This window comes from Prionailurus bengalensis, chromosome A1, assembly GCF_016509475.1.
Source record: "Prionailurus bengalensis isolate Pbe53 chromosome A1, Fcat_Pben_1.1_paternal_pri, whole genome shotgun sequence".
In the NCBI taxonomy this organism is placed as follows: Eukaryota; Metazoa; Chordata; class Mammalia; order Carnivora; family Felidae; genus Prionailurus; species Prionailurus bengalensis.
Window position 1 is genome coordinate 123,086,891 of NC_057343.1, and position 8,901 is coordinate 123,095,791.

Consider the following 8,901-nt stretch of genomic DNA (forward strand, 5'->3'; position numbering starts at 1 on the left):
TGTCTTCTAGCATTCTGAGGAAAAATATCTTGCAAACAAGAAGACTTGATAGATGCTTTAGCAAATACTCCTCCATTCCCAGCATTTTCTGTCTATAATTACATTTCCCAAAAGAGGGCAACATATTAAAAAAGAGCTGTCATACTTACTGCACTGCTTCCCTTAAACTGGATGGTGAATTACAAAGCACAAGTGGCAAAGAGCCAAACAATCCTTGCTCATTTAATCTTGTTTTCTCCTGTGCCAGTTATTGACCAATCAATTGCCTTGGATCTGGCAGGAGTAGTTTTCTCTGAGGGTCTGAGACCAACAGCAACCAGGAGCAGCTCAAACTGGATTTCTTCTCAGCCCTGTACATAAAGGTTAGACAAATTTTCAAGGCAGGAGACTCCTGAGCCTTGACTCATTGACAAATGAAACCACCTGGGTATGAGATCATACTTGTGCTTCAAGGCTTGCAAGACCATCTTTGGGCTAGTATTGCTGTGATGGAAAGAGCAAATAGAGTGTTGCCCAAAGGGAGTAGGCAGTTTTGACATTGAAAATTATTTTGTAATTTTATATACAGGACACCATTCTCTTCAAATCCACATGGCTGCAATGCTAAGAAAGATCACTCATCGAGTAGAGCCTTGAGTATTTTGAATAGATTAGGAAAAGCAGAATTGAAAAGCCCAGTTTCCCTACAAGTTGGGGGAGGGGGTGGATGGATTTACAATGAAGATTTTTAAATGAAGGTTGAATTTGCAACCATTCATCTCAAAAGGCATGCCTAGACCACCTGATAAATAATACATTTGTATTATGCTTATGAAACATGCAGATGGAGTCCAATTTGCAAATAAATGCCTTGAGGAATTTTTCAAAACTTCACAGGTAACCAAATCCTAGGATTCTCTATATCCTTATTTGTGACGTTTTTATTTTATTTTGTGACAGTTGCCATAAATTCAATTAATCTCTATGGCAAATGAAATTTTGGTGGTTTTTTTTTTTTCTTGCTGAAGGAACAAAATGATCAAAAAGTTGGGAAGATGGGAGGCAACAAGCACATTTGCTAACAGGGAAATCAAACAGCGTCACATCAAAATGAGAAGAAAGGACATCTGGGCAGCCTTACCTACTAACCTTGTCCACCACCACCCCTCACCCCTCCCCCCCCTCCCCCCCCCCCCCCCCCCCCGCCCCGCTTTCAGGACATTCTTTCCTTGCTATGGAAAAAAGCAGATGCAATTAGAACCTGCTAAGCTAATAGCTAAAATAATGCTCTGACAGCAAACAGGAACAGAAAGCAAAAACTGGGAATTTGCATGCATGGAAAATACTGCAAGGGAAGGACAGTTGAATGTGTTCCAGGATCCTAGAGCAGCCCCTGGCAGCTGCCCAGAGCACAGCAGGTAAGCATGCCCAATATCGGCTTCTTGTACCAAAGTGACAATTCTGCCTGATGTATATACCCATTGAGGCATATACATGTAGCAGGAACATGCATACAGAAATGGAAAAACATGACCGCTGAATTCCCTTTACACATGACACATGTTCTCTAGTCTGCAGTGACTACTGTGGGGCTCTGCTTTGTGACTGGCCCAACAGAAGCACAGCTCACATAGTCCCTACTATAGCCCCATGGGTTAAGTGATTACACGTCAAGAAATTAAAGCAAGGAGAGGTGAAAGGCTTGCCAAGGTCAAATGGCCAAGTGTGGCAAAGCTACAATCAGAAATCAGGTCTGATAAGCCTGAACTCAGGCTTCCCACCTCACATCTTCTCCAGTAGATGCCTATGTTGTGTGAAAAGCAGATGGTATTCCTACAACCCAAATTCTGTCCAACATGTGTGACAGAGCATGCTGGTTAAAAGGCATCTCAGTGTTCCTTTGGTAAATAAAGCATTCATTAGTAATGGCAAAATAGTAAATTCTGATTTTTTCTTCAAACTAGACACATGCCAAGGACAAAATGTGGCAGAGGGGCATAAGAAAGGAAACACCTGCAATTCTCTTTTTGATGACCTAAATTTTTCCCCTCTCATGCTTGTTCTTCCAGGTCACACTGCTCCTGTGCAAGGAAAGACCTTTTCTCTCACTGGAGCCCAGGCTGCTGGAAAGTGTCTCCTGAAACAACAGGACACAGGGATAGTCCCACAACAACATAGCTCACCTGCTGAAACAACCCCACTGAACTAGATTCTGGAGCATAGACAGGGAGAGGAGCTGCTAACGGAGATGTCAATGTGCAGGGAACACTCTACTTTCTGTCTCCTACATGCTGGTGCCAAAGAAGATGTGTGAGTCATAAATCAGAGGAAGGACGATTACAATGGCAGGAAAGATGAAGTGAGCAGAATGTCATTGGAATTGGGCCATTTCTCCAAGCTCTAGGGCTGACGTGATGCTATTTGTTGCATCATCTATTCACCTAATAAAGTGTTCAACAAATATTTATTGAGGGTCACCTATGTTCAAGGCTGTAGCTTTTCTCATGAAACTGATATTCTAGGAGATGGAAAGTTATGCAAATAAATAAATAAATAAATGGATGGATAGATAGTTAGGTTGGGATAAGTTCTGCAAAACAGAAAGACACTGCTTAAGGAGGACAAAATCTACTAGTTTGTATAGTTCATATACAAACTAGTTATATAAGGTCAGGTGAGTCCCCTCAAACAAAGTGACATTTGAGCAAAGACCAAGAGAAGTGAGATGGACAGCTAGGAAAGGTCATTCCAGGGAGAGGGAACAGCCTATGCAAAATCCTTAAGACTGGTAAGTGCCTGGTATGTTGGGGAAACATTAAGGAAACACTGTATGACCACAGAGGGAGCAGCAGGCAGCAAGGACAGAGAGGCCATGCTGGCGGGCAGATCACATGGGGCTGAAATACTCAGGACATTGAAAGGACTTTTGCCATGTAACTCTGAATAAATGAAACTCACTGGAGAGTTTTAAGCTAAAAAGTCACTTTGGCTGTATACAAAACAAGAGTGAAAACAGAAACACAGCCAGTTAGGAGGCTAGAGCAATAATCCACAGAGAAATAGACCCGAATGGGAACAGTGAAGGTTTGAGGAGTGTTGCATGTTGAGTACGTAAGAAAGATAGTGACAAAGAGGGACACTAAGATATCTTTGGCCCAAGTGACTGGAAAAATGGAGTTATCACTAACTGAGAATGGGAGGAGGAGAATGGGAGGTGTTTTGTATAGGTTAGGCTTTCATGCCTACCAGGTATTAAAATAGGCATTAGACACCATCACCTGCCACTGCTGTGACTCCTAGCTCCATGATAAAGCTCTATGATTTAATAGGATGCATGAATTTTATTGACAGCCATCTTTCCTGTTATATTGTGGTCTGTTGAGAGCAGTGATAGGTTTTTTTGTTGTTGTTTTTTTAATCTCCATTGTGTTCCTAGCACCAAGCACGTGCCAGACTAGTAGCCTGCACTTGGTAACTAACGAATAGGTGAATGGATGAAAGTGTGAGGCAGTGAGTCCTCCCAACACCTCCACGGGGTAGGTTCTGGGCCACTGGAAACTTCTAGTCAGAGAACCAAATAACTGCACCAGTGGAAGGACCCATGCAGATATGATCGTAGTGGTACTTTCTCTTTCCCATTGGTTCAAATCGTACCTTCACTTCATTTTAAGGTTATCAGATGCTGATTTTTTTTTACTATTACAGAATTTAGGAGAATACAAAAAGATCTATTTCCAAAATAAAATACCACAGAATTCTTTCCTTGATTTTAAATGGCACCATGGCTGCCTAAGTTTTCTAACACATCAACTTGAAAATTCATTGTGGGGTTCCTCCATAGTCTCACCCAACCCACCAGAACATTCCAGCCATACATTTTTGTGCCTCTGACATTACACCCTGGAACACTCATCCACATGCTAGCTTTCCCTTCAGTCAGGGCAGGCTGTGGCCTGTATTTTAGTTCCAGAAGGGTCCTGCAACACATTCTCCAAGAAAAGTTGATCTTCATGTGTAGAATGCCACCATTAAGAGGCATTTCTTTGTACTGACTTTCCCTTTTCAAAAACACTTTAAATAAGATGGGTTAAGAAATGAAGCCATTAGGAGTGCCTGGGTGGCTCAGTCTGTTAAGCATCCAACTCTTGATTTCTGCTGAGGTCACGATCTCATGGTTTGAGAGATTGAGCCCCACATTGGGCTCCATTCTGACAGCATGGACCCTGCTTGGGATTCTCTCTCTCCCTCTCTCTCTGCCCCTCCCCAATCCTCATGCATGCATTCTCTCTCTCTCTCTCTCAAAATAAATAAACTTAAAAAAAATAAACAAAGCCATTATTTCCTAGTCACATGTTATCAAACTAGAATGATCTCTATGTGAATTAATGGACCTAGAAGGAGATAGTTCACTAAGGGCATCTAAGACTGAACTTGGTGGGGGCAGGGGGTGTCCTAGGGTAGCAGAAGAGCAATGAAGACAGACTCACCAGTTCCCTGGGGTGGCAGTTAGGGGGACATAAGGTCCAGGTATTCAGAGGTCAACAGTTTCAGTGCCAGTATTTTTAAAACCCTCCATCCCATTACACAAGGGCAAGGGTAATAGAGTTAAAATCTTATCCGTGCTAGATATATTGGGTGACCTTTATCTGAGAAAAACTGTTCTATAGTCAGATAACTTGGGGGCATCCTTCTTACCATGTCCCTGCCTTGGATATTTACAATGGGCATCATTAGTGGTTTATAAATTTTTTTTTCAACATTTTTTTAATTTATTTTTGGGACAGAGAGAGACAGAGCATGAATGGGGGAGGGGCAGAGAGAGAGGGAGACACAGAATCGGAAACAGGCTCCAGGCTCCGAGCCATCAGCCCAGAGCCTGACGCGGGGCTCGAACTCACGGACCGCGAGATCGTGACCTGGCTGAAGTCGGACGCTTAACCGACTGCGCCACCCAGGCGCCCCTCATTAGTGGTTTAGAAGCTGAAAGAGGTCTTACATTTTAGAAATCTGTTTAACCTTGTTTCATATAGCATTTTTACAAACCTATATTTATTTATTTGGAACATAGCTTATAAGAGACGGAGTGAATTCATGAATTTGCCTTATCTGGAAGTTAACAGTATGAAAGAAAGGAGACTTCCCAACATTGCACAGCACAGTCTTTCACCAGGTTCGAGAGAACCAAGTTCAAATCCTCCACTAAACTATTTACTGGCTTTGTGGTACAGTGAGTTGCTTAACCTCTCTGTGCCTCTGTAAACTGAGGATCTAATTCATTTTTACTTCTAAAACATGTAAAATGACACGGAATGAATAGTAATGAGGCTTCTATAACCTGGGCTCACCTCCGCCCTCTTCAAGAGTCTGCTTTCACCTCTGGTGAGCACTCTGGTTTAACAGTGGCCAGGAGCAGCGACTAACAGGAAGAGCTCTGGAGGAAGACAGGTTTAGTTCAAATCCTGGCTCTGCTATTTACAGCTGTGTGGTCTTGGGTAAGTTACCTGACCTCACTAGGCCTCAGTTTCTTTATCTATGAAACCCAGCTATTGGGAAGATAAAAATAATAAAGCCCATAACAGTGTCCAGCCAAGGACAGTACAGAGTAAATGGCACAGCAAAAAGCTGTTAGGAGTGCTCTGGTTTTTATTTCCTGTCCCCATGCTCTTTATCTCGTGGGTTGGCTGGGCTACGACCTGCCTCCTTAATCCCTAAGCACTCGTGATCCTAGTACTGACACTCCCTACAATGGGGTCTCCCAAATCACTCCCCAGCCCCCATTCCTAAACTGTACCTTCCTCCCTGGGGTGAGCAGGGCTTGTACTTTACTGCCAGATCCCTGGCCCAGCTGCAGGGAAGGAGGACAGACAATGATCTCTCTTCCCACAGCCTCCCACGCATTACTTTTCCCTGCATGTCTGACGTTTGACTTCTAACTCCCCTCCGGCTGTGATTACTCAGGCAAAGTGAAGTGGACAGATGGAACAATTATTTGGAAAGCTCAGCCGTTGGAAAACAAAACAAAAAGAAAAAGAAAACCCTACACCAAACCATGCAATTGAGGGGAAAGAGTTTATTGGTTTAAATTATTCTTATTGCCTGCTGGCATCGATTGCATTTTCCAGGTGATTGCTCAGCGCTCCCATTAGTGTGTCCACATAGAGAAATGATATCTTCTTAGATATTGGCACCGTGCGCAGCCCTCTTCGGAAGCAAGAGCTGTGTGTGGTCAAGGCTTGTCTATACAGCAAATTTTTGTCAGGTGACTCCAGTCAACTCATTAGCTTTCACAATAAGCACAAGGCATGTTGCCAGAGAGGGGAGAAAAGGGTCTTTGTGTGTAATAAGAAATACCACGTGAGAATAAAGTAAACTTTAAAAATCTTAAATTTGAAAACTTTCTGAGATAACCACAATTCACGTTTTGTAAGTATGGGCCCAATGGCTCATGGGCTCAATTTCTGGCTCTGCTATACCTTTGAGGTGCCACCTAGTATAGATTACTTAGTCACGAGGCCTCTGTTTCCTGGTCTTCCCATGGGAGAGAACAGTACTTACTCATAGAGTGATTAGAAGAAAGAGTGATGTGTATACATCACTCTTAGCCTCGTGTCTCCACACAGCAAATTCCCAATAAACAGTGGCTGTGATTAATGAATGATGAACACAGAGACTTACGTTTTGAGTTACAAAAGCTAAAGACACAAAGCCTAGCCCTCCAGATGATGGCAGCTCAGGCTTCATACTCTATGGGTTCTGAGCTCTTACTTGTCTGGTTCAATTCATAGACTCCTCCAGCTTTAACCTTTGGTGCACATTTCTGTTCACTTGAGAGGTACCTGTATACCTGTATATACCTGTACATACCTACATACAGGAGACTTTCATGTAGTGTTTGGAGTCAATTATTCCCAAATACAATGGGAAAGTGGTGCAATTATAGCCCAACAGGGAGTGTAGATTGGCTGGGGAAGCTACAGGCCCTAATTAGACTTTTGAGGTAGAAAGAGCCCTCTTGGCAAGAGAGCAGGGTGCCTGCTTTGGCCCTCCCTGGACACCATCCTGCCTCAACTCAGGGAAATGTGCTACATAATATAAGGTCATATACATAGTGCTTCAGATTTTCTGCTATTCTAGAATAGAAATCAAAGGCAAGCTTGGATAGCTTTAAGCCTAAATTTTTCTCATCTGTGTAAAAGGGTCAGCCAAAGAGGTCCAAGAACTTTCCTGAAAAATGATAAACAACTTTACTACATACTGAGTGCTGAATAGATCAGGCACCATTCTGGATGTTTTACAGGAATTGTCTTATTTAATTTTCTTATTTAATTCCTTCAACCATCTTCCTAGAGCAGAATCATTATTAAGTTTTATGTTTCCAGAGAAACAGAACCAATATGAGAAGAGAGAGAGAGGGAGAAGAAGAAAGAGAAAGAGAGAGACTGAAATTTGTTATAGGAATTGGCTCACATGGTGATGAAGCTGAGAGGTCCCATCATCTGCTGTTTACAAGATGGAGGCCCCAAAAGCTGGTGGTGTAACTCAATCCAAAGGACTGACAACTGAAGGGCCGATATCGGTCTCAGTCTGAGTAAGAAGGTCCAAAAAGCAAGAGTGTCAGGGTCCGAGGCAGGAGAAGAGGGATGTCTCAGCTCCCCAAGCAGAGACTGAATTCGCCCTTTCTTCACCTGTTCACTCTAGTCAGGCCCTCAGTGGACTGGATGACGCCTACCTGCATTGCGGGGGGGGGGGGGGGGGGGGGGGCTGCTCTTTACTCGGCCTAGGGATGCAAATGCTACTCTCTTTCAAAGCCACCTTCACAGACGTGAGCAGAAATAATGCTTACCAGTGATCCGGGCATCCCCTTAGCCCAGCCAAGTTGACATCGAAGAGTAACCATCACAGAAACCTTTTGTAGATGAGGAAACAGGCCCAAGGAACTCACCGGTAACTGGTAGTCTTCTGATTCCAGAACCACAAGCCTTAATTGACCGCTCTATGACCTATTGCAAGAGTTTGTTTCAATCTGGGAAAGAGCAGAAGCACCTGTTTTCCTAGAAAACACGCTGATCTTGATGGGAGCCGTAAAACCAATCCATGGCAGCCCATAAGGAAACCCAAACTTGAATCCCAGGTCTGTCTAAAATAACAATAATGGAGACAATTGATACTAATTCAACCGAGATAAAAATAACCGCTGTAATTTAGTGAACAACTACTTTATGTCAGCAACCAGTCTCAGCCCTCGAAAATTAACATAACAAACCCTCACAGAAACCGCAGCTCCAGTATCAGATCAGCCTGTCTTTTGTGCCTAACTCGGCATTTACCAGCTGTGAGATTTTCAACAAGGCATATAGTTTCTCTCTCTCTCTCCCAATTTTCCTCACTATAAAAATAAAAGTTGCTGTGAGAATTAAATGAGATAATGCAGTCAACGCTTCCACAGTACCTAGAAGGCGTGGGCCCCAACCAACATTAACATTACTAGTATCCCTCTCCTACAAGATGAGGAAACAAAAGTCTCCTGGAAACGTGGATGACACAACTCAGGCCACACAACTGGCAGAGTCTGCCCTCTGAGTCCGTTCCACCCTAAAATCAGATGGTGCTTTCCACCTGACCAGTAACTCACACATGGCCACACGTCAAAAGAAACTAGACAACGTGTTTAAAATCCAGGGCCTCTACCCCTATCCTAGGCCTGGGCTGTTGCAGGGCAAGGTCAGGAACCACCACCTCTCCAGCTCACACACTGCCTCCTTCTCAAGGTCTCCTCTCTTCAGACCAACTAGGGATTATACCTATTATCAGTGACTGCAGAGAACCCACCTGTTTTAGCTTAGGGGGCCATGACAAAACATGATAGACTGAGTGGCTTAAGCAACAGAAAATTATTCTTCATAGTTCTGGAGGCTAGAAGCC